The sequence below is a fragment of the Euprymna scolopes genome, chromosome 35 (assembly GCF_053919585.1).
Source record: "Euprymna scolopes isolate OS-2025 chromosome 35, ASM5391958v1, whole genome shotgun sequence".
Classification (NCBI taxonomy): domain Eukaryota; kingdom Metazoa; phylum Mollusca; class Cephalopoda; order Sepiida; family Sepiolidae; genus Euprymna; species Euprymna scolopes.
In genome coordinates this window covers 18,929,692-18,956,536 of record NC_136516.1, presented here as the reverse complement: position 1 = coordinate 18,956,536, position 26,845 = coordinate 18,929,692, and positions in this window count along the sequence as shown.

Below are 26,845 nucleotides of genomic sequence, written 5' to 3'. Positions count from 1 at the left end.
TTAAAAAAGTTTGTTTGTGGTACAAAATTTACAAGTAGCAGAAAAAAAGAATTTTTTAAACCCTAGACGTCTTTTGCCATCCTCAGCAGATGGTATTTTCAAACTTTTTTTAAAAAAGAAAATATGGGGGAGAAATTAAAATTAATAATGATTGTAAATTGTTCATTTTTTTCTCATTATATATATATATATATATATATATATATATATATATATGCGAAGAAAGACCGGAATCATGAAAGTAAAGAATTGAAAAACAAACCAATGTAGACGGGTATGCTTGAGTAGAGGAGTGTCTAGCCTTTATTCGTCTATCATTCCTAACCTCAATGTATAATTATTTATAACCAAGTTGCTGGTATGTCCGGTGTATGTAAAGTTCGTGGGTGGTATGGAACTTTGATTAATTTCGAGAGAAAGGGGCCTCTCTTTAATTTTATTTGTTTTTTTTTTAATTCTTTACTTTCATGATTCCTGTATTTCTTCGCATTGTTTTTGGCTTAAAAAAATTCTCTCTCTCTCTCTCTCTCTCTCTCTCTCTCTCTCTCTCTCTCTATATATATATATATATATATATATATATATATATATATATATATATATATATATAAAGCTGAATGTGTGTGTGTGTCTGGTCACGAATAGTCTCCTATATGGTTGACTATTCTAAAAAACTGATTACATATAATAATAGAAGATGTATCGAGACACAGGAATGTATGTTTGATCTGGCAGAACGGTGGTTCATTAAAATTGTGGGGTCTGCGTTCGCGCCTGGTCCACAAAGTATGAAAATAAAAAATTTAAAAATTAAAAATAAACGTTTAAAAGTGTTTTTGATATAGATGTACATAATAATACTTTGATAAGTATGTTTTAACTTAAATAGGGATGGTATAATAAAATTGTGGGGTCTGCGTTCGCGCCTGACCTCCATAGAATGGAAATAGGCACAAACTTTAATAAAGACTTTTCATATCTATCTGCGTAAGTATACTTTGATAATTATGTTTCAGTTTGAAGAAATATGGTATAATAAAATTCTGGGGTGTTCGTTCGCGCCTGACCTCCATAGAATGGAAATATGTCACAAAGTTTAACAAGTTTTTTTTTTAATATAGATCCACGGAATATTGTGATAAGTGTTTCAGTGTGAACAGGTATGGTATAATAAATTATGGCGTTTATCTATTTTATTTTTACTTTCATCATATTTTGCTTTGGTTTTGATACCCCCAAATTCAACCCAAATTTACAACCCTTTCTTTTCATAACCTATCATAAATCAGAGTCTATTATCTGTAGGCTGTTTTTGAACCAAGTCAACGACAGGTACTTTTGCTAGTATATATATATATATATATATATATATATATATATATATATATATACAGAGTGACCTCCCCCCCAAAAAAAAACAAAAGCTAAATGGAGGCCATCTAGAACATATGCGGTAGAACGGAGAAAAAAAAGGCCAAAGACCCTAGTGTTTTGATGTGATGTTTTGAATATAATAAACTAGTTATGACCAAAGTTTCATTTCAGTCGGACAAAACACTAAGAAACGGGGCCTAATTAGATTTGGGACCAGTTTTTTTTAGTCAAATTTATATATATATATATATATATATATATATATATATATATATATATATATATATATATATATATATATAAACTGGTCCCAGCGTTGCGCGGTTCACAATGAGCTTAAACATGATATTTTAATTCATGCAGATTGTGTATGTATTATCACAGTATGAATCCTCTGTTAGATATTATATATTAAGGGGAATAATTTGCCTGGTGGTCTAACTCGCAATAAATAAATATATAAAATAAGAAAAATAAATAAATAAAAAATAATAAAACAAAAATAATGATAATGTCGTTCATCAAATTCCGTCTGTCTTTGTTTACAATATCATGTCAGCTTATTTTTGAGATTGACGATGAATGCCCTGGGAGAGTCACTTCTGATTAATGTTTACTTTTAAATTATGCAAACGAAGAAATGATTTGCGGCAATAAATGGTGACTTCTATTTCTATCGTAAATTGAGCTCATTGATAAGAAAACTTAAAAATAAAATGTTGAGGTAAATCCGGGCTGGAATGGGGGATCATTCGATCTGTAGTCGAACGTTCTACTACTGCGATATATCTCTAGATGTCAATAATTTATTTTTTTTACTTTAGAAATTATTTACTAAGATTTTATTGTCTCCCTTGCCGGTGTACCGTAAAATATTCCTTTGTAAAAATTTTTTTCGATTTTCGATACTTATCGGATTAATTTCTGTGCAAACTAAAACACTGCCAGCCATATAAATTACTTTAGTGCGAAATTTGCAAAAGATAAGCTCAACAATTTCGGAACATATGAGGATCATATATAAGGTGACTTTTATATAATAGTATGATATAATAATCTAATTTATAAAATATATCTGTCTGTCTGTCTGTTTGTCTCCATATTTTCAAACTCTATCTCTTCCAAAATTAAAAGTCGCAGAGCGGCGCTAGGGGCCTCAAAAAAGTGGACTTTTTATGAACCGTTCTTTTATGTGTCTTTAGCAGGTTAAAATAGTTTTTAAGGGGTCAAAAAGGGGTCAAAATTGAAAAAATCGTTATACATTTTGTATATTCATCTTAGTTTATTTTTATTCAGATAAAATTCGTGTCACCTTCGTACAGTAGTAACGTCACCAGCTTTGAATGCTACTGTTTTGTTATTTCGGTTTCGATTCTAGCTGATAGCACCCAATTACCTTTTTTTTACTTTTGAAATCACGACTCTATAATAATATATACGAAATCTGGACAAATTAAAATATCATATTTAAGCGTATTTTACAGTCGGGCAAAGCCGTGCGTTTCCCCCGTTAGTATTATATATATATATATATATATATATATATATATATATATATATATATATATATATATATATATATATATATTAGTATTCTTAGAGTAAGGAATATATATATATATTTTTTTTTTTCCTTACTCTAAGAATACTAATATATATATATATATATATATATATATATATATATATATATATATATATATATATATATATATATATTAGTATTCTTAGAGTAAGGAATATATATATATATATATATATATATATATATATATATATATATTCCTTACTCTAAGAATACTAATCAAAATCTCACTTTGTCAATTATGTACTACGAGACAGGAGTACCTGGCATGAAGATATTTTCCCTTCAAGTAAATCCTGACTGTATATTAAAGATTACGTTGTATTAGCGACCCTAATAAGATCTCCTCAATATGGCTAGCACACTGGTATTTATGAGGAATGGTGTACCTTCTACAAGCAATGTTACCTCAATTAATAGCATGAAGCAAGATACTCCACCAGACTAGATGTCAGCTCGTCCTAGAATCCAACAATACCAAGAGACCACAACAAATGTATACTTTACCTAGGACTCTGACACTAGAATATTCTTTTCATTATTTGACTCTCGAGTATATATCAGTTAATATCTTATACGCTTTTATATAGAGTGATGTGGTTCTCGGTTGATTAACTATGTCGAACTGTGTCGGATATATACTCGAGAGTCAAAACAATGAAAAGTATACTCTCTTGTCATAGGCCTAATTACACCATATTTAAATGATAATTGGGGAGAGGAAAATTGTGTCCTACGATTCTTTACTAACTCAGTGTTTAGGAGTTTAAGGAGTTTTAACAGAACATTCGAATATCTATCTTATATAGAGATCAAGTGTTAGATCTCTTGATTTCTCAATTTTCTTCACTAATTCAGAGAAAATTGGAGAGGTAAAGAAGAACTTTACTGGAATATTCGAATATCTATGTATTTCATAAAGAGAACAAGCGTTAACCACCGGAAAAGAATTCTGAGAACTTCAACTAAAGTAAAATGAAACAAAAAGTATTGGCATACATGTTTTTTTTTAATTTCTTGCTTTAGTTTTTAAATTGAATAAATTATTTTTTTTTAATTTGAATGCTTTAGTTTTTAAATTGAATAAATTATTTTTTAATTTGAATGCGTTAGTTTTTAAATTGAATGCATTATTTTTTAATTTGAATGCGTTAGTTTTTAAATTGAATAAATTATTTTTTAATTTGAATGCGTTAGTTTTTAAATTGAATACATTATTTTTTAATTTGAATGCGTTAGTTTTTAAATTGAATACATTAATTTTAATTTGAATGCGTTAGTTTTTAAATTAAATACATTATTTTTTAATTTGAATGCTTTAGTTTTTAAATTGAATACATTATTTTTTTAATTTGAATGCTTTAGTTTTTAAATTGAATAAATTATTTTTTAATTTGAATGCGTTAGTTTTTAAATTGAATACATTATTTTTTTAATTTGAATGCGTTAGTTTTTAAATTGAATACATTATTTTTTAATTTGAATGCGTTAGTTTTTAAATTGAATACATTATTTTTTAATTTGAATGCGTTAGTTTTTAAATTGAATACATTATTTTTTTTAATTTGAATGCTTTAATTTTTAAATTGAATAAATTATTTTTTAATTTGAATGCATTAGTTTTTAAATTGAATACATTATTTTTTTAATTTGAATGCGTTAGTTTTTAAATTGAATACATTATTTTTTAATTTGAATGCGTTAGTTTTTAAATTGAATAAATTATTTTTTAATTTGAATGCGTTAGTTTTTAAATTGAATACATTATTTTTTAATTTGAATGCGTTAGTTTTTAAATTGAATACATTATTTTTTAATTTGAATGCTTTAGTTTTTAAATTGAATACATTATTTTTTTAATTTGAATGCTTTAGTTTTTAAATTGAATAAATTATTTTTTAATTTGAATGCGTTAGTTTTTAAATTGAATACATTATTTTTTTAATTTGAATGCGTTAGTTTTTAAATTGAATACATTATTTTTTAATTTGAATGCGTTAGTTTTTAAATTGAATACATTATTTTTTAATTTGAATGCGTTAGTTTTTAAATTGAATACATTATTTTTTTTAATTTGAATGCTTTAATTTTTAAATTGAATAAATTATTTTTTAATTTGAATGCATTAGTTTTTAAATTGAATACATTATTTTTTTAATTTGAATGCGTTAGTTTTTAAATTGAATACATTATTTTTTAATTTGAATGCGTTAGTTTTTAAATTGAATACATTATTTTTTTAATTTGAATGCGTTAGTTTTTAAATTGAATACATTATTTTTTAATTTGAATGCGTTAGTTTTTAAATTGAATACATTATTTTTTAATTTGAATGCGTTAGTTTTTAAATTGAATACATTATTTTTTAATTTGAATGCGTTAGATTTAAAATTGAATACATTATTTTTTTTAATTTGAATGCGTTAGTTTTAAAATTGAATAAATTATTTTTTTAATTTGAATGCGTTAGTTTTTAAATTGAATACATTATTTTTTTAATTTGAATGCGTTAGTTTTTAAATTGAATACATTATTTTTTAATTTGAATGCGTTAGTTTTTAAATTGAATACATTATTTTTTTAATTTCAATGCGTTAGTTTTTAAATTGAATACATTATTTTTTAATTTGAATGCGTTAGTTGTTAAATGTAATACATTATTTTTTAATTTGAATGCGTTAGTTTTTAAATTGAATATATTATTTTTTTTAATTTGAACGCGTTAGTTTTTAAATTGAATACATTATTTTTTAATTTGAATGCGTTAGTTGTTAAATTGAATACATTATTTTTTAATTTGAATGCGTTAGTTTTTAAATTGAATACATTATTTTTTTTAATTTGAATGCGTTAGTTTTAAAATTGAATAAATTATTTTTTTAATTTGAACGCGTTAGTTTTTAAATTGAATACATTATTTTTTTAATTTGAATGCGTTAGTTTTTAAATTGAATACATTATTTTTTAATTTGAATGCGTTAGTTTTTAAATTGAATACATTATTTTTTTAATTTGAATGCGTTAGTTTTTAAATTGAATACATTATTTTTTAATTTGAATGCGTTAGTTGTTAAATTGAATACATTATTTTTTAATTTGAATGCGTTAGTTTTTAAATTGAATATATTATTTTTTTTAATTTGAATGCGTTAGTTTTTAAATTGAATACATTATTTTTTAATTTGAATGCGTTAGTTGTTAAATTGAATACATTATTTTTTAATTTGAATGCGTTAGTTTTTAAATTGAATACATTATTTTTTTATTTGAATGCGTTAGTTTTTAAATTGAATACATTATTTTTTTAATTTGAATGCGTTAGTTTTTAAATTGAATACATTATTTTTTAATTTGAATGCGTTAGTTTTTAAATTGAATACATTATTTTTTAATTTGAATGCGTTAGTTTTTAAATTGAATAAATTATTTTTTTAATTTGAATGCGTTAGTTTTTAAATTGAATGCATTTTTTTTTAATTTGAATGTGTTAGTTTTTAAATTGAATACATTATTTTTTTTTAATTTGAATGCTTTAGTTTTTAAATTGAATACATTATTTTTTTTTAATTTGAATGCGTTAGTTTTTAAATTGAATACATTATTTTTTTAATTTGAATGCGTTAGTTTTTAAATTGAATACATTTTTTTTTAATTTGAATGTGTTAGTTTTTAAATTGAATACATTATTTTTTTTAATTTGAATGCGTTAGTTTTTAAATTGAATACATTATTTTTTAATTTGAATGCGTTAGTTTTTAAATTGAATACATTCTTTTTTTTAATTTGAATGCGTTAGTTTTTAAATTGAATACATTATTTTTTTTTTAATTTGAATGCTTTAGTTTTTAAATTGAATACATTATTTTTTAATTTGAATGCGTTAGTTTTTAAATTGAATACATTGTTTTTTTTTAATTTGAATGCGTTAGTTTTTAAATTGAATACATTATTTTTTAATTTGAATGCGTTAGTTTTTAAATTGAATACATTATTTTTTAATTTGAATGCGTTAGTTTTTAAATTGAATACATTAATTTTTTAAATTTGAATTCATTAGTTTTTAAATTGAATACATTATTTTTTAATTTGAATGCGTTAGTTTTAAAATTGAATACATTATTTTTTTTATTTGAATGCGTTAGTTTTTAAATTGAATACATTATTTTTTTAATTTGAATGCGTTAGTTTTTAAATTGAATACATTATTTTTTATTTAAAATGCGTTAGTTTTTAAATTGAATAAATTATTTTTTAATTTGAATGCGTTAGTTTTTAAATTGAATAAATTATTTTTTAATTTGAATGCGTTAGTTTTTAAATTGAATAAATAATTTTTTAATTTGAATGCGTTAGTTTTTAAATTGAATACATTTTTTTAAAATTTTAATGTGTTAGTTTTTAAATTGAATACATTATTTTTTTTTAATTTGAATGCTTTAGTTTTTAAATTGAATATATTATTTTTTTTAATTTGAATGCGTTAGTTTTTAAATTGAATACATTATTTTTTAATTTGAATGCGTTAGTTTTTAAATTGAATACATTATTTTTTTAATTTGAATGCGTTAGTTTTTAAATTGAATACATTATTTTTTTTTAATTTGAATGCTTTAGTTTTTAAATTGAATACATTTTTTTTTGTAATTTGAATGCGTTAGTTTTTAAATTGAATAAATTATTTTTTTAATTTGAATGCGTTAGTTTTTAAATTGAATACATTATTTTTTTAATTTGAATGCGTTAGTTTTTAAATTGAATACATTATTTTTTTAATTTGAATGCTTTAGTTTTTAAATTGAATACATTATTTTTTTAATTTGAATGCGTTAGTTTTTAAATTGAATACATTATTTTTTTTAATTTGAATGCGTTAGTTTTTAAATTGAATACATAATTTTTTTAATTTGAGTGCGTTAGTTTTTAAATTGAATACATTATTTTTTTATTTTGAATGCGTTAGTTTTTAAATTGAATACATTATTTTTTTTAATTTGAATGCGTTAGTTTTTAAATTGAATACATTATTTTTTTTAATTTGAATGCGTTAGTTTTTAAATTGAATACATTATTTTTTTAATTTGGATGCGTTAGTTTTTAAATTGAATACATTATTTTTTTTAATTTGAATGCGTTAGTTTTTAAATTGAATACATTATTTTTTAATTTGAATGCGTTAGTTTTTAAATTGAATACATCATGTTTTTTAATTTGAATGCTTTAGTTTTTTAATTACTTGCCTTAGTTTGTAAATCGAATGCACTATTTTTAATTTTAATACACAGGCATTAAATGCATTTTCCTGTCAATACAATATTACGCCGGATACAGTTGCAGTGTTGGCTGGCACTCCTTACGAGCAAGATCCAAAACGTGGTGAGGGACCGAAAATTCTGAGGAAGAAGACTTGTCACCAAAATGATATATACGAAAAATTCAAAATATAAAAAAAATAATTCTAATTTGAAATACATGAATTTTGTCAACAAAAATCATTATTTTTAAATCGAATACGCTATTTTTGTAAAAATATTTGAACGTCTGTAAATGTTCTTTTTAAATTACTTGCTTTATTTTTTAAATTGAATACGTTATATTTTAATTTGAATGCGTTAATTTTTAAATTGAATACATTATTTTTTTAATTTGAATGCGTTAGTTTTTAAATTACTTGCCTTAATTTTTGAAATTGAATGCACTATTTTTAATTTTAATGCGTTAGTTTTTAAATTGATTGACTTAGGTTTTTAATTGAATGCTTTAGTTTAAGTCGAACAACGTCTGCTATGTTCCAGTTTTTCAATGTTGACTCCTTGCAGCTATTTTGAGGCTAAAAACCAATTCGATTTTGTCCCGCTATCAGATATATTATTTCAAGTCGAAAACGTGACAGACTACAGCTTATGTAGATCAATTTAAAATCCAAGGCAATTAATTTAAATTGATTTAACTTCATTTCAATGACTAATGACTATGAATCAAATTTAATGTAAATCTGAAATATTTAGAATTTTAGATAATGTTATTTCGATATTTTACCTTCTAAAACTATGCAATTTATTTAAAACAAATAATCATTCAAGTCGAGAATATATCTCTGAGTATGCAAGGAGTGTTGCCTTTCAGATATGGCCTTCGTGTCGTACCCGACTAGTCTCCGTGCATCCAGTGAGATATGGTTCGTCATAAAGCACTTTTGTACATCTTGTATAGTCAATAAGTAGTATTTACGAGGGTCGTTCCAAAAAGAAAAATCTCTTAATCTTGTAAATCCAAAAGTTGAAGAGCTACGGAGACGAGAGTGGTACAATTAAAACGAGCATCCTTTTGGGCTATAGGATTTTATTTTCTACATAGTCACCACCATTCTCAATGCACTTTTGTCAGCGCTGAACGATGGCTATGAATGGGCGTCCGGAGCGTACTTTGATCGTCGTTCCAAAAGTAAAAAACTTTTTTTTCCCCAAAAAGTTGAAGAGCCACAAAACGGGAGTGGGACAGTTAAAACAAGCGACATCTTGTGCTCCAGAATTTACTTTTCTACATAGTCGCCACCATTCTCAATGTCCTTTTGTCAGGAAATCACTGACGCATCTCTGACGCACTTTCGTGACATGCGTTGCTTTTTATATTGGCAACAGAGAGATTAAATTATCAAGTCATAAATGCATAAGTGTAGTTGTCATAACAATGTAATTTGCATACACCTCTGATCTATTCGGGTGGAATAAAAATAGGACGCATTACTTTTTTTTATATAGTTAATGACTGTCCGTGTATGGCGGGCGAAGAGTCACACATTTTCAGGCAGTGTTATGTCATAAACGGAACACAAGAAATTATTTGTTATTTATCTCTATGTTTATCTATATATCTATGTGTATTATCGATATATATATCGATCTTCTTATCTATCTATATTTTTATCTATTTACCAATCGATCTATCTATCTGACTGTCGTGGTGAACGTGGAGGTGTGAGCTGTGTTTTTATATATTGTTAAAACATGTCAAAGTCACATCAAACATGGTGACCGATCAATTGCACCGGAAGAGTCTGATAGCTGATCCGGAAATATGTGTGTGTGATCACGTGTTCTAATTATCTGAGAAGATAGTCAGAGTTGGATTTTTTTTAAAATTACATTTTCACCCCAAACAAGGTAAATTGCCACTTTGCTGTAGGGGGCTACAATCAGGGACATAATCTACAAGGGATATTATGTGGGGAGTTGGGTAGCAAGATGTCGGTTTACGTTACACTTGAACTTCTGCATATCAGTACAGTTGGGGAAGCAGGAACCCGGAAGGGAATTCCAAAGTCTAGCGGTTCTGGGGAAGAAACTACTGGAGTAGAAGGCTCTCTTAATCTAAGGATCTCTACTGTGAAGGGGTGGGATTTAGCTGTTTGTCGGGTTTGTCAGGGGTATTTACATCGAGAGGGTACGAGTGCTTGCAGTTCGTCGGAGCATTCACCGTTAAAGTACTTGAAGAACTGGCAGAAGGATGCTACATTTCGTCGATGGGACAGAGGCGGAGGCTTAGATGATAGTTCAGGACCTATCAGGTTGGCGACTATCTTGAACCTTGTCTAGGAACGAGAGACTAGTAGCAGATGCACCAACCCAAATATGACAACAATACTCCATACATGGGCGAATGGTGGCCTTGTAGAGGTACAGGATACTTTCGGGCGTTAGCTTTGAGGACGTCAGCAGAAGAAGATGATCTGAAAGGGGTCTCCTCTCAAGGAGGGGGAACGTCTCAGACGTGGGACGTGTAGGAACTAGCAATCCAAGTTAAGATCGTTGACCGCTTCTCTGATACACGTAATACCTGGAAGCGAATAAACACCTATAAAAAAAAAACAATCCATCGTTTTGAGTTAATCGCATGCGTCTTTTTGTGAAGAAAATCAACTCCCTCAGGATGATAGAAGAACCCTGCAAAGAAGTTGAGCAGTAGAACCAGGTATGCCACGTTTATGTATTCGTCTTATATGTCAACACACACACACACACACACACACACACACACACACACACACACACACACACACACACACACACACACACAATAAAAGAGACACTATTAGCGATCATGGCAGGGTCAAAAGGGTTGAAGAAAAGGGTCAATTACACACTAAGAAAATGTAAACACATACCTTGACGACCGCAGAACATAAATAGACTGCAACAAAATTACTTAGGGTACAGATAGTGAAGAACCACCATAGGCATTTAGTGACACGTACACACATTCAGATACGGCATAATCACGTTGACACACCGGTTCCCGCTGGATCACCGACGTTAAGCAACATTGAACCTAGTCAGTACTAAATGGGTGACCATTTGGGACTTTCAGGTGCTGTATGTGCTCTCCGCTTATCTCGGCATTGTTTCCAGTCGTCCTGGTCTTCTCCTTGCCACTGGACTCAAACAGTGCCGATTCAGGAGAGGTACGGTTGGTGATTGCGCAACCGTTGCCTCACAATTATACGTCCTACTGCCCCTAAGGGGTATCCTTTGTCTTTCAAGACTGAACGGAAGCATGGATGGATGGACACGCAGACACGCATTCAAATGAACCTTTCCTCGCATACATACGCAGTATGTCTATTCAGTGTATATACAACTTACATCATGACGATACCAACACTATTAGATATATCATTTGGCAATATATAACATAGGTAAATTCGGTATTCGTGATAGAGCTTCCCAGTAAGGGAAGTATTCCAACCTGGCTATACAACAGCGGTAACTATTATGTGCACGAGCAGATTCAGAATACGACTCATCTAGAGGAGTCTAGCATCGACAAAAAAAAAAAAACTCTTTGTTCTTTACAGGTAGTGATCATAAGTAAACAATGTTTCTCAGGATAGCACTGAGTGGTGGTGGTGGTGGTGGGGGGGTCGTCCTGTAATCAGGTGAAAGTAAATCAATTTTTTTCAAAAAGGAAAGAAAAACCGAATTTTATTGCATATCGTTCTTCTAAAGTGTCCTCACGTCTAGATTGTATTTTCGAAATTCACCAGCTGTGACAATCAGGCTTTAGAAGGGTGTATTTCAATTTCTGCTGTAGCTGTTCATTTGAACCTGAAATCATAAAAATTGGTCAATCATCTCATAAGATCTATAGCAATAACATAATTAAATTTCTAAGAGTTTACGAGAATTGTTAATGTTTGTACAAAAAAGGTCTGGTAATTTATTGAAGGCACCTCCTACTACCATTAAATTCAATAAAGTTTAACTTCAATTAAAAAAGTTTACTTCAGATTAAAAAAGAATTTTTCTAATTAAAATTAAACACTTCAAAATAAAGAAATTAACAAATTGAGAATTCTCAAAGGTCAAAGTAAAAATTTGAAAATCAACGTAAATTATAAGAGCTAAACAACAAATTATAGGAGATAAAAAATAAATTTTAGGAGCTAAACAATAAATTATAAGAGCTAAAAATAAAATTATAGGAGCTAAAAAATAAATTTTATGAGCTAAACAATAAATTATAAGAGCTACACATCAAATAGGAGCTAAACCATTAATTTTATGAGCTAAACATCAAATTATAGGAGCTAAACAATAAATATTAGGAGCTAAACAATAAATTATAAGAGCTAAACATCAAATTATAGGAGCTAAACAATAAATATTAGGAGCTAAACAATAAATTACAGAAGCTAAACATCAAATTAAAGGAGTTAAACATTAAAATTACAGGAGCTAAACATCAAATTACAGGAGCTAAACATCAAATTATAGGAGCTAAGCATCAAATTACAGGAGCTGAACATCAAATTGTAAAAGCTAAACTTTACTAAAACTCAACACTCTATAAAAAGTGTAAAAACACGACAACCATTAAGTGTAAAATTAATTAAAAGGCAAAATTTAAAAAAAGTTAACCTCAACTTAACAACTCCCAAGTTTAATTTAAAAATGTCAACTTTAAATTTAAAAGAAATCAACTTAAACTTTAAAATAAACTTAGCTGGATTCCTGATTGAATTTCAGCAACCGACCAAAATAAAAAAAAAATAATAGAAAAAAGAAAATAGAACCGACATAGCTGGAGAGGAACGGAAAATACTGATATGTGAACGGAGAGAGTTCATGAAAAAAAGTCATAAATAATAAGCTAAATGGTGTCGATTCCGCAAGAAAGATACGGATTTTGCCCGTTTCGCTTCGAGGAAACTTTGTTGAAGATCAATACAAACATTGGCTCGTGTTGCCTCATATGATGCAAGAAAGAGGAGGAGGAAGATTAGAATAACAATAAGAAGGATGAGAAGGGAGATGAGGATGAGAAGGGGGAAAAGAAGGAGAAGGAGGAGAAAGGAGAAAAACGAAGAAGAAGATGAAAGAAGATGTAGAAGAAGATAAAAAGGAAAGTGAAAAATAAAGAAAAAGTGAAGAAGAAGCATGGGAGTTAAAAAAAAGAGAAGAAAAAGAAAAAGAAGAAGAACGAGGAAAAGAAAAAGGAGGATGGCTCGAAGAAGAAAGAGAGAAAGAAGGAGAAGGAAAAGAAAAATTCGAAGGAGGCGAAGATGAAGGTAACGTAGTAGTAGCAGCAGCAGTAGTAGTAGTAGTAGTAGTAAAAGAAGAAGAAGAAGAAGAATAAGAAGGTGGTGGTGAAGAAGAGGAAGAAGAAGAAAAAAAGAAGAAGCAGAAGAAAAAAGGCAAAGATGAAGGCAAGTTAGGAGAAGAACAAATAGAAGGCAAAAAAAGAAGAAGAAAAAAGAAAAAAACAAAAGAAGGAGGCGAAGTAGAAGGTGAAGATGAAGGCCAAGTGGAAGAAGAAGAAGAAGAAGAAGAAGAAGAAGAAGAAGAAGAAGAGGGAATAAAAGGAGGAGGAAGCGAAGAAGAAGAAAAAGAAGAAAAAAGAAGGCGAAGAAAAAGAAGGAGGAGAAAGCAAAGAAGAAAAAAAAGGAAAAAAATGAAGGCGAAAAAGTGAAGAAGAAGGCGAAGAAAAAGAAGAAAGAAAAAGAAGAAGAGGAGGCTGAGAAGAAAAAGAAAGAGAAGAAGCAGGGAAAAAAAGAAGAAATCGGAAAAGTAAAGAAAAAGAAAAAAGAAGGTGAAAAAAAAAGATTTATAGTCTAGCACTAAAGAAACATGCGTGTTGTTTCGCGCCTATCAAAATTCGTTTGTTTGGCTTCGTGTGCAAACGCCATAAAATCACATAAAATGATATTGTGGAGATTCCCAAGATGGTGTCCAATGAAACGCAGTGTTGTATCAAATAATAAAACGAGTGCACTCAGAAAGCGACAACCTCCGCCTCGTAATATGCATACGTCATAATCACGTTGCCACACCAACTCCAATAGGATTAAAGAAGAAGAAAAAACATTTAAATATTATGCAACATTTATAAAGTCATTTTCGTTCAAAAAGTGTATTTTTTCAATAAATGGAAAATAAATAAAATATTTTTATTCGATTAGATCTACTGGTCTCATCAATAGTTTAAACAGAATCTGGGTATGTCATGAAAGACAGTTTGATACTTTTAAGATTCGCAGCTTAGCTGTCGTTACTCAAACGTTTATTTTCACAATGTATGATATTAATAGTCTCTGTGCAAGCGTCCGTTATATTGGTTAAATTGGAACTGTCTTTGGGTATTAGATGAAACTGCATTCGTAGGCCGAAGTTCGTTTTTTTTTTTCGTTATTTCTAAAATATTTTCAAATTTTTACCAAAAGGCGCGGCATCTGTATCTGCCTTTTCAACTGGATTTAATCGAAGATTTCACTTTCATTTCGATATCTATCTATCTATCTATCTATCTATCTATCTATCTATCTATCTATCTATCTATCTATCTATCTATCTATTTGATGATTGCTATTTCTTGACAGAATTTTGCCATCTCTTCAGTTAAGTGTTGTGCGCCTGTATGCTCGCAGTTGACTTTTTAATCCAGCTTTAGTCCTGCATGAAAGTTCACATATGTGACATAGAAACTTTCCCCCTTGTAAAAATTATCGCATAATAATATTGTGAATCCTCAAATGTCATGTCAGGCCACGTTTAGATTTGCAGATGAGACCACAACCATGGCAATTTATCGATGCCGGATGTGCTGTGAAAGCCTCCTCATAAGACTGTCGTTCTTCTATTTCTTGTTCTTTTTCCTTCTTTTTCTTCTTCTTTTTTCGCCTTCTTTTTTCTTCTTTTTCTTCTTCTTCACTTCCTCCTCTTTTTATTTTTCTTCTTCTTCTTCTTCTTCTTCTTCTTCTTCTTCTTCTTCTTCTTCTTCTTCTTCTTCCACTTCGCCTTCATCTTCACCTTCTACTTCGCCTCCTTCTTTTGTTTTTTCTTTTTTTCTTCTTCTTTTTTGCCTTCTATTTGTTGTTCTTCTTCTACTAGTTTGCCTTTATCTTCGCCTTTTTTCTTCTGCTTTCTTCACCTTCTTCTGTTTTTCTTCTTCTTCTTTGTCTTCTCCACCACCACCTTCTTTTTCGTCTGCTTTTACTACTACTACTACTACTACTACTACTACTACTACTACTACTACTACTACTACTATGCCTTCATCTTCGCCTCCTTCGATCTTTTCTTTTTCTTCTCCTTCTTTCTTTCTGCTTCGAGCCATCCTACTTCTTCTTTTCCTCGTTCTTTTTTCTTCTTCTTCTTCTTCTTCTCTTTCTTCTTCTTCTTCTTCTTCTTCTTCTTCTTCTTCTTCTTCTTCTTCTTCTTCTCTTTTTTCCATTCCCATGCTTCTTCTTCTTTACTTTTTCTTTATTTTCACTTTCCTTTTTATCTTCTTCTCAATCTTTTTTTATCTTCTTCTTCGTTTTTCTCCCTTCTCCTACTCCTCCTTCTTTCTCCCCCTTCGCATCCTCATCCCCCTTCTCATTGTTCCTGTCTTTGATTGTGTGATTTCAGCTGATTTTACGAAAGCAGCTCTTGACAAAACGTATCTGCCACATACAGTGCACGTCACTTCCTGACGTAATTTCTTTGACATTATATTTTCGTCCTGCTTTCTTAAAAAAAAAAAATCTTCAAAATTCTTACAACTTTCTCTGATGGTTTTTCTCCACAATGATCGACCTTTCGCTTCGGCTTCCCAGTTGATATCTGAAATATTTTCAAGTTGTTTTTTTCACAGAAATCTTAAACCTTTTTGCTTGGTTTATCTTGTGGTCTTTTATCCTTTTTTTATCTCGCCAGATAACAGTTGTTTAGGAAGCATTTTTTTCCTCCATCCTAACCAAGTGTTCGGTTCAGCGCATCTAATTTTGAATGATGTTCATGTCAATACAAGTACTATTTGATCGCTCAAGAACTACAGTGTCTAGTATTAAAGTCATCCAGTTTATGTTAAGTCCGAATTCAACTTTGGTGAACCCTTTTCAATAGCTTGAGCTGCTTTCTATAAAGTTGTCCAAATAGCGTAGTAATAACGCATGCTTTATAAACACTTAAATTTGATTTTGATTCCCCAATCTGACCACAAACGTTTCTCCAGTTTGCCAAAAGCAGAACTGGCTTTGGCTATTCTGTGATGTATCTCAGCATCAAACGTACGGTCCTTACTCAGCGTACTACCCAAATATACAGAATTGTCCGTGACATTTAATATCTTACCATCAATCAAGGTGTTTGGTTCAACATATGGCATTCCTATAGGAGGGGAATACATAACATGTTTTCTTGAGGCTGATGGTAAGTCCAAAAGTTTTATAAGCCTATGATATATATATATATATATATATATATATATATATATATATATATATATATATATATATATATAGAGTGGTCTCTAGAAAAGCGGTAAATTTGAAGGTCAGCTTAGATCAGGAATAAAATGCGCGATTGCTATATTTTAATTGGTGCCGTGTGAGTGTTGTAAAAATAAATCGTTGTTTGACAAATTTCCCGTTTTTCTGGCAACCACCTTGTATGTATATATATATATATATATATATATATATATATATATATATATATATATATATATATATATATAAATACATATATATATATCGTAATAAATCCGTATTCCTGTTTTTGTTCATAGTGACGTCATAACAGCGTCATAACAGCTGACGTCATACATGGCGTCATAGCAGCTGACGTCACGTATGACGTCATGTGTGGGGACACCCTGCTAATATATATATATATATGTATAAATGATTAAAGGTCTATAGTCGAAATTTCAAGATGCCCATCTTACTGTTTATTTTTTCAGCAAGTTAAAATGTTCAGGTTTTGACAGCACCTGTTCTCTAGCGCAGAATCATTGATGTAATTATGTCAGTTTTTGAATTTATTCTGCACATATATATTCAAATACGCAGATTTATACTCATCAGAAGAACAGGAATTCATCAACTTTCAAATAAAAGAAGATTGGACTGATCACAAAATCCGAAAGTCGTAAGAATAGTGTCAATTATATAAGTTCGAAATGTCAGCGACTATTGATCAGAATTTAACAAATGAAGGCTCGAATTTTGACGTGGTCGGAAAGAATACCCCTCCCGTTCCCTCTTGCCCATTCCCGCAACACCAAGAAGAGTTGCTAGGAAGAGGCGGGGAGAAGAAGGGGAGAGAAGAGAAAAGAGAAGGGAGTGAAAGAATGGGGAGATGAAGGAGAAGGGAAGAATAAAAAGGGGGGGCATCAATTGGTGGTAATTTCAAAACAAACACCCGACTAATCCTCCCCATCAACTTCACCCACACACACCTACATCTACCATCACAGTCTTTCTTTTTTTAATTATTTATTTGCTTATTCTTTATATTTTTAATTTATTTATTTGCTAATCCTTAACAGTTGTGGTATGATAATAATGGAAACCTCAAAATGTATATAATTACTAATACCTCGTTGTTTAGATATAATTATTTGTTATAACAGCGATAATAATAATAATTAAAGATAGAGGGTAATTGGGAAATATATTGGGTTGGTTACTACAGTAATGATAATAATTTATAGTGATAATTTTTTATTGATAATTTTATTGATTATTATAAAAATACCAAAAAGGTAGTCTCTCTCTGCCTCGGTCTCTGTCTGTCTGTCTCTCTCTCTCTCTCTCTCTCTCTCTCTATATATATATATATATATATATTTATAATTATTTTTTTACTATAATAATTAAATACCTACAGACACTAGTGTTTCATCCTTTCGGGATTCTTCAGTGCAGGGTGTCACGATTACTACCAGTCGAACGATTCGAACCCCGCGACATGAGACATCTCTGGCTCGATTAGCGGAGGCCGTATCCATTCGGCTACCATTAACCGTGTGAAATAGCGTTGAATTTTAAACATTCTAATTTAAATGTTTATTATGTCAGACAGACAGTGATCAAATCGTTATACGAGGATCTACGCATAAGAGCTAAATTGACCGACTTTTAATTCAACTGAAAGTGCTCAACGATAAGAAACGAATTTCTTAAAGGGGCTGTCATAATTATTTTTTTACTATAATAATTAAATACCTACAGACACTAGTGTTTCATCCTTTCGGGATTCTTCAGTGCAGGGTGTCACGATTACTACAAGTCGAACGATTCGAACCCCGCGACATGAGACATCTCTGGCTCGATTAGCGGAGGCCGTATCCATTCGGCTACCATTAACCGTGTGAAATAGCGTTGAATTTTAAACATTCTAATTTAAATGTTTATTATGTCAGACAGACAGTGATCAAATCGTTATACGAGGATCTACGCATAAGAGCTAAATTGACCGACTTTTAATTCAACTGAAAGTGCTCAACGATAAGAAACGAATTTCTTAAAGGGGCTGTCATAATTATTTTTCTACTATAATAATTAAATACCTACAGACACTAGTGTTTCATCCTTTCGGGATTCTTCAGTGCAGGGTGTCACGATTACTACCAGTCGAACGATTCGAACCCCGCGACATGAGACATCTCTGGCTCGATTAGCGGAGGCCGTATCCATTCGGCTACCATTAACCGTGTGAAATAGCGTTGAATTTTAAACATTCTAATTTAAATGTTTATTATGTCAGACAGACAGTGATCAAATCGTTATACGATGATCTACGCATAAGAGCTAAATTGACCGACTTTTAATTCAACTGAAAGTGCTCAACGATAAGAAACGAATTTCTTAAAGGGGCTGTCATAATTATTTTTTTACTATAATAATTAAATACCTACAGACACTAGTGTTTCATCCTTTCGGGATTCTTCAGTGCAGGGTGTCACGATTACTACCAGTCGAACGATTCGAACCCCGCGACATGAGACATCTCTGGCTCGATTAGCGGAGGCCGTATCCATTCGGCTACCATTAACCGTGTGAAATAGCGTTGAATTTTAAACATTCTAATTTAAATGTTTATTATGTCAGACAGACAGTGATCAAATCGTTATACGATGATCTACGCATAAGAGCTAAATTGACCGACTTTTAATTCAACTGAAAGTGCTCAACGATAAGAAACGAATTTCTTAAAGGGGCTGTCATAATTATTTTTTTACTATAATAATTAAATACCTACAGACACTAGTGTTTCATCCTTTCGGGATTCTTCAGTGCAGGGTGTCACGATTACTACCAGTCGAACGATTCGAACCCCGCGACGTGAGACATCTCTGGCTCGATTAGCGGAGGCCGTATCCATTCGGCTACCATTAACCGTGTGAAATAGCGTTGAATTTTAAACATTCTAATTTAAATGTTTATTATGTCAGACAGACAGTGATCAAATCGTTATACGATGATCTACGCATAAGAGCTAAATTGACCGACTTTTAATTCAACTGAAAGTGCTCAACGATAAGAAACGAATTTCTTAAAGGGGCTGTCATAATTATTTTTTTACTATAATAATTAAATACCTACAGACACTAGTGTTTCATCCTTTCGGGATTCTTCAGTGCAGGGTGTCACGATTACTACCAGTCGAACGATTCGAACCCCGCGACATGAGACATCTCTGGCTCGATTAGCGGAGGCCGTATCCATTCGGCTACCATTAACCGTGTGAAATAGCGTTGAATTTTAAACATTCTATATATGCAGGCTGTCCAAAAAGTCATTGAATAGTTGAAAGTCTTTGTCATTTTACTATTAATGCTTTTTTTTAAAACCTATTTAATATATTTTAAAGATAATATTTTTGAAATGAATTATGGGTGATATAGCATGGAACAACTGATTTTTACTGAACAAATGGTTTTACCAAAATTAGGAGTCTGTTGTTTCGACTGAAAGAGCGTTTCCCAGGCGTGACTAGCCACGACATTTTCTTGTGTGGATATCTTAATGAAAGCGTCTATGTTAACAAACCCCAAACTCTGCAAGAATTGAAGGAAAACATCAGGTACAAAACAAGGGAGATAAATCGCAATCCAGAGATTCTGCAATATGTCATGAAAAGAGCACAAATATGTCAGATTGTTTTAAAATTAAAATTCTCATGAAAATAAAGAATCTAAAAATTATATGGATATATCTGTACTCGTGGTCAAATTGAGTATATGAATGGTCATATCTTTGCTTCTATGGGATGAAACTGCATGGAAATTTGCAGGCTTTTTGAAGATTATAATACTATTCTATCGTTAAAAATTGATAATAATTGGTGAAAGAAATCTATATTTTTAAACAATGAAATATGCCCAAATTTGTCTACTTGTGTATATGTAGCATCCTGGCAGGCAGCTTCACTTTTGCTGCTTCGGTTGTCTCCCCTGTGGCATTCCAAGGCCACTAATATAGCATTTCAAGCTAATTAAGACTCCCCCCTCTCTCTCTCTCTCTCTCTCTCTCTATATATATATATATATATATATATATATATATATATATATATATATAACTACTTCATTTATTCACATAAATTTAATATACGAAAGTATAGATTTATGCGTAAACTTTAAGTATTTACTTCAAAAGTGCTCAATACGTAGGTAGAGCTAGTTAGTAATTTATATATATGGCGATTAAGCTACACTGAATATTCTGCGTTTCATTCAACTATAGGATTCGTCAGGCTTATGCGCATAAGCCTGACGAATCCTATAGTTGGATGAAACGCAGAATATTCAGTGTAGCTTAATCGCCATATATATATAAATTACTATATATATATATATATATATAAATATATATATATATATATATATATATAAAGTAGTAGCGTTTGTGCGTGTGTCTATGTGTACACCTCCCCATGGTCAAATAAATATATAAACCCCTTATAGGCTATTTCTATCAAAGGAAATTCAGGAGAAGTGTGGTTGGTGATTGCGCAACCCTTGCCTCACAATTACACGTGCAGCTGCCCTTACAGGGGTACCGATTGTCTCTTGAAACTGAACGGGGGCATCGCAGAGATGTTCAAACTGAATGATGCACCCATGTCTGGAGTGAGGGAGCGAGAGAGAGAGAGAGAGAGAGAGAGAGGGAGAGAGAGAGAGAGAGAGAGAGACGGGATAGATAGATATACAGAATATGGAAAGTAAAATCATGGAGAATGTGTACACTATTGTATTTTTAATGTTCTTTTTTATGTTGAAACTGAGTTATGCAAAGACGACAGAATGAATCAGAAACCCAACGAATCTTTCGCCTATACCAGGTGCTGTATGTAGGAGGACGCCGACACCTCCCTGCAAAAAGTTGCAAAAACCTAACGTCGTCATCTCCCCTAACGGGGATATACATGCAATTGGGGACCGCTTGTGAATTTCATACTCCCATGAAACTTCCTCCTTCGCAGGAAGCCGGTTAAACCCTGAATAGGGTTGGTGCTGACTGCACGCAGACACACACACACACACACACACACACACACACACACACACGCACACACACACACACACACTATACCAAGGGCAGGAGCGAGAGGCTGCAAGGAGAGAAAGAGTATGACTTTGCCCCAGCAAACGTCAGAAAAAGAGGCAGCTAGACAACGAATGACTGCTTTGAGACAACACGAAATAATCTGCAATAAAAAAGGATTGCTTTACAACCAAAATTACTCTCTCGCTACATCCGTCATAGAAAAATGAACAAAGTATGTCAACATTGTTCAGCTATGAAATTTAAAGGAGAAACCCTTGATTTTTGTTATTCTTCTGGCAAGGTTTTTTTTTTTACATGGAGGTCACCACTTATCAAGGCCCGGAAGCCACTCGAGGATAAGGGTTATTTCGTGTACAGTAATCAATGGGATAGTTTTGTAATAATCGTTAGTAATGGAGATTTGATAAAGTGTCTTACTTAAGGAGGCGGTTTATCAGAAATTTGTTTATGTTGGACTTGAAGACATCGAGGTTGTAGTCAGATGGGAAGCAGGCAGACGGAAGAGAGTTCCACAGGTGTGCAGTTCTAAGAAAGAAGCTTTGTTCATGGAATCTACGCTTTGATTTAGGCACATATAAAGAGTGGGGAAAATTATTGACAGCGATTTCAGCTAGACGGGGGTTTTTCATGAAAGATTGGCGAGAGGGGACCAGAGATTGGAGCTCAGACGAGCACTTGCCATGGAAATAACAATAAAACAAAGGCAGGCTCGCAACGTCTCTTCTGTGGGAGAGAGGTTGCAGGGAAGAGAAAAGGGCATCCCCCCACTGAGCCACAAAGTCTATTTTGTACTCTGTCAAGGCAGGACAGGCTGTTTTTAGCAGCTCCTGCCCAGATGTGGCAGCAGTATTCCATCCTTGGACGTACTTGGCTTTTTAATTGATAGAGAATTGCACCAGCAGTGAGATATCTTCTGGAGCGGTAGAGGGATCCTACCATTTTTCCAGCGACTTTGGCAACAGACGATGTACGTGTTCCATTTCAGATCAAGAATAAAGGTCAATCCCAGAAGCTTATCAAAACATAGAGCCTCCCCTAGACGAGAGCCATCTATTTCAATTTATGCCAGATAGGGGATCAGAGCGTTGATGATGTAAAGATAGCAAATTGGTTTTAGATGCATTGAAAGTAACCAGCCACCTCTTCCCCCACTGTACCATGTTCTCAAGAGAGAATCGGAGAGAACTTGTTGTGGTTGATAGCTTTCCACCACTGCCTCAGTTGCTGCAAGATTTTCTCTCCAGCAACGCTCCTATCTCTAAAGGGTTTCTGCAAAATCTACGCAATTGTTTTTTAATCGCATCATTTAATCGCGAAATTGCGACCGTGCATGGAATCCTTCTTTTGCCACCAAATTGGGTGTCTTTTGCCACTCGAAGATGGAGTAACAAAGTTTATTCAAATCTACTTCTTGGATAGTCTGGAAGAGGAACTACATAGTCGGGGACGTGACAGTAGACTCAATCAAGACGTTCTCTGAAGACTGAATGAATTTTTATATAATAGCAACAGTCTAATTTGTCAACTGAAAACAACAAAGGAGAAGATTGAAGAAGAAAACTTGGAAGAACACAAAGTTGTCATAAGGGAAAACCGAAAGCCGACAGAAGAGCACCCACGGCGATGCAATCCTCCAACAACGTTGTATGAGATTGGAATATTAATGGAAAACAAATCGACAGCACACCGCAGATATTGTCTTGCGTTTTAAAAATAATACGCTGAAAAGATCTCCGAAGTACATCCTCTCTACCATACTTTAATGTACCCCTATTGTTCTCCATCCTACGACATCTACATAATGGCATCCACTGGGTTTTATTCCTACCATTTGATGACTCGGCCTGGAAACTATTTTCTCTGGTACCGAAGGTTGTTTCAACAATGGCTGGTGGATGTGTTCTGCATGATTGAAGCATAACGTTTGCGGTTACTGAGGCGAGAACAACAGACCTTAAGAGCTGACAATTATGGCAACTTTAATTCGTTGGGATGATGGGAACCCAGAACGGAGTGGTTAACAAGTGGTACTTCCGGCAACTTAAACAGAAGGCCCTCGATACATGTTTGAGCGCCAAAAGTGATGCCGTGGTTTATGTTCGGCGAATGGGCCGAACCGGCCTCTTCATCTCTTTTACGACAAATCCAAATAGGACGGAAATTGCAGAAAATTGTCTTCTAGGACAAGAACCCCAGAATCGTCCAGATATTGTTGCTAGGGTCTTTAAACAAAAGCTAAAAAAGCTAATAGAATTTATTAAAAAAAGGGTGATTTGACAGAATGAGGGATTTTCTCTACAATATTGAATACCAAAAGAGAGTACTCCTGCATGTACCTGACATACCCCAGAGGACAAAGGCCTACTGGAACAAATGGATCTCTGCATATCAACAGAGATCCCTGACAAAGAGGAAGACACTGAACTTCACGTAAAAGTGATGGCACATATAGTGCACGAATCTTGTGGACCATTGAATCCATGTATGATCGACAACAAATGCTCTAAAATACCCTAAAGAATTTCTGCAGTGTACCGCGCAACGCCAAGACTCTTATCCAAAATAAAGGCGAAGGAAACCAGAAGATGGATGCCAGACTGGTACAATAAGGATGAAGAAATATACTTGGTATGTTCATCATAGAATTACAAACCAGTTGATCGTTCCCTACAACAAGATCCTCTTTCAGCAGTTCAAGGCTCACATTAATGTAGAAATTTGCAGCTAGATCCAAAACATCAAATACATCCTTAAATGCGTGAACAAAGGATGTGACCAAGCAGTGTTTAAGCTACAAAGAACTAATAGTTAAGTAACAAAGTAAGGTACAAAAAAATTGTGGATGAAATCCAAAAGTCCCAGAATGCAAAGTATGTCAGCGTTGGAGGATATTTTTAGTATCCCATTCATGAACATTTCCCTCCAATTGTACAACTTTTCTTCTTTAAATTACATTTTGACCCCAAACAAGGCACATTGCCATTTTGATGTAGGGGGCTACTATCAGGGACATAATCTACATGAGTGCTATGTGGGGAGTTGGACAGCAAGATATCGGTTCACGTTACGCTTGAACTTCTGCATGTCAGTACAGTTGGGGAAGCAGGAACCTGGAAGGGAATTCCAAAGTCTAGCGGTTCTGGGGAAGAAACTACTGGAGTAGAAGGTTCTCTTATATCTAGGGATCTCTACTGTGAAGGGGTGGGAATTAACTGCTTGTCGGGTTTGTCGGGAGTATTTACGACGAGGGGTTACGGGTGCTTGCAGTTCGTCGGAACATTCACCGTTAAAGTAGGCAGAGGGACGCTACATTTCGTCGATGGGACAGAGGCTGAAGTTTAGATGACAGTTCAGGACCTATCAGGTTGACGACTCTCTTTTGAACCTAGTCTAGGATCGAGAGACTAGTAACAGATGCAAAAGCCCAAATATGACAACAATACTCCATACATGGGCGAATGGTGGCCTTATAGAGGTACAGGATACTTTCGGACGTTAGTAGCTTTCTACCACGGTAGAGAAAACCTACCTTCTTCGCAGCGGTCCTGGCAATGCTCTCAATGTAATTTTTCCAACTCATGTTTCCTGTGAACGTTAGGCCGAGGAGTTTAAAAGATGTACTTTCAGATAAAGAGTCATTGGCCATTGCTATTGGTGGTAGAGAAGGTTTCTATTAAAAATGGACAACGTGTCATGTTCTCAGCTCATGCCGCTCTGGAACAAACCTAAGATCCACCGCCTCCTACAAAATTGACAGCATTTTTCAACTTTGCCATAAAGATGACTTTGAAAGGGTCTCAGATATGTAGAAGTACCCCCGAGTTTTACACTTGGAACAAATTAACAAAGAAATGGAACAGAGGAAAACGTAGGGGAACAATTTTTATGAGCTGATAATGATGATGCATGGAAGGAGCCATGCATTGGACAAATCTATACGATTAGTCCAAGAGCAGGGGGGGAGTATTATTTCTTACGCCTGCTGCTCAATGAGGTTGTTGGTTCAACTTCGTTTCAAGATTTGCCAGCATACAATGGTCAAGTCTTTGAAACATACCCAGCAGCGTGCCTTGCCCAAGGCCTTCGTGAAAATGACCATCACTTACACCAAGCAATATGGGGGGGGGGGAGAAAGTGCCACTCATTCACCTTCGAATTTGCGAAGTCTTTTCGCGATAAGTTTAACGCCGATCGCCAAGCAATCCTCTTGAAATTTGGATGAGTTTTCGTGATATCTGAAGGCATTATTCCCAGACACAGGCAAGAAGTTAACAATGCATAAGTAGATTTTAATGATTACATCTGCAACAAAACTCTTTCCTTATTCGAAGAAAATGTTCTTATGTGCGGTCAACCATTAACAAGCTATGGATTACCTCCACCGAAGCAAGGAGGAGATGAAAGACTTGAATATCAACGTGAAGTAAATTACAATATTGAAGAACGTTCCCTACAAGCAGAAAACATGCAAGAAAAACTGACAAATTATCAAAAAGAAGTTTACAATTCATTCATGGCAATGTTGGAAGCACAAGGTGGGATGAACAACTTGATGTTTCTTGATACTCCAGGTCGCACGGGCAAGACTTTTAAAATCAATTTGATCCTTGCAAAGATTAGATCCACGGGAAATATTGTGCTTGCAACAGCATCCAGTGACATTGCTGCCACCCTACTACAAGGTGGCCGCACACTTTACAGCACTTTTAGAGTACTCTTGGATACTCATCGAATGGATCCACCAGTTTGAAAAATTACTCGTATCTTAGCCTTGGCCAAAGTCATTCGAGACACCTCAGCAATCATTGTAGACGAAGCCCAGATGAGACACAACAGTGCTTATGAAGGAATTGACAGAACACTGCAAGACATCACAGGAAACAAGAATCCTATGAATGACATGCCAACCTTATTTTACGGTTATTTACGTCAAATCCTCACAGTGGTTAAAATGACACAAGGGCAAACATTGTCAATGCAAGTTTGAAGCAGTCCTATCGTCGAAGGCACGTTATAGTGAGGAGACTGACTACTAATATGAGAACCCAAACACA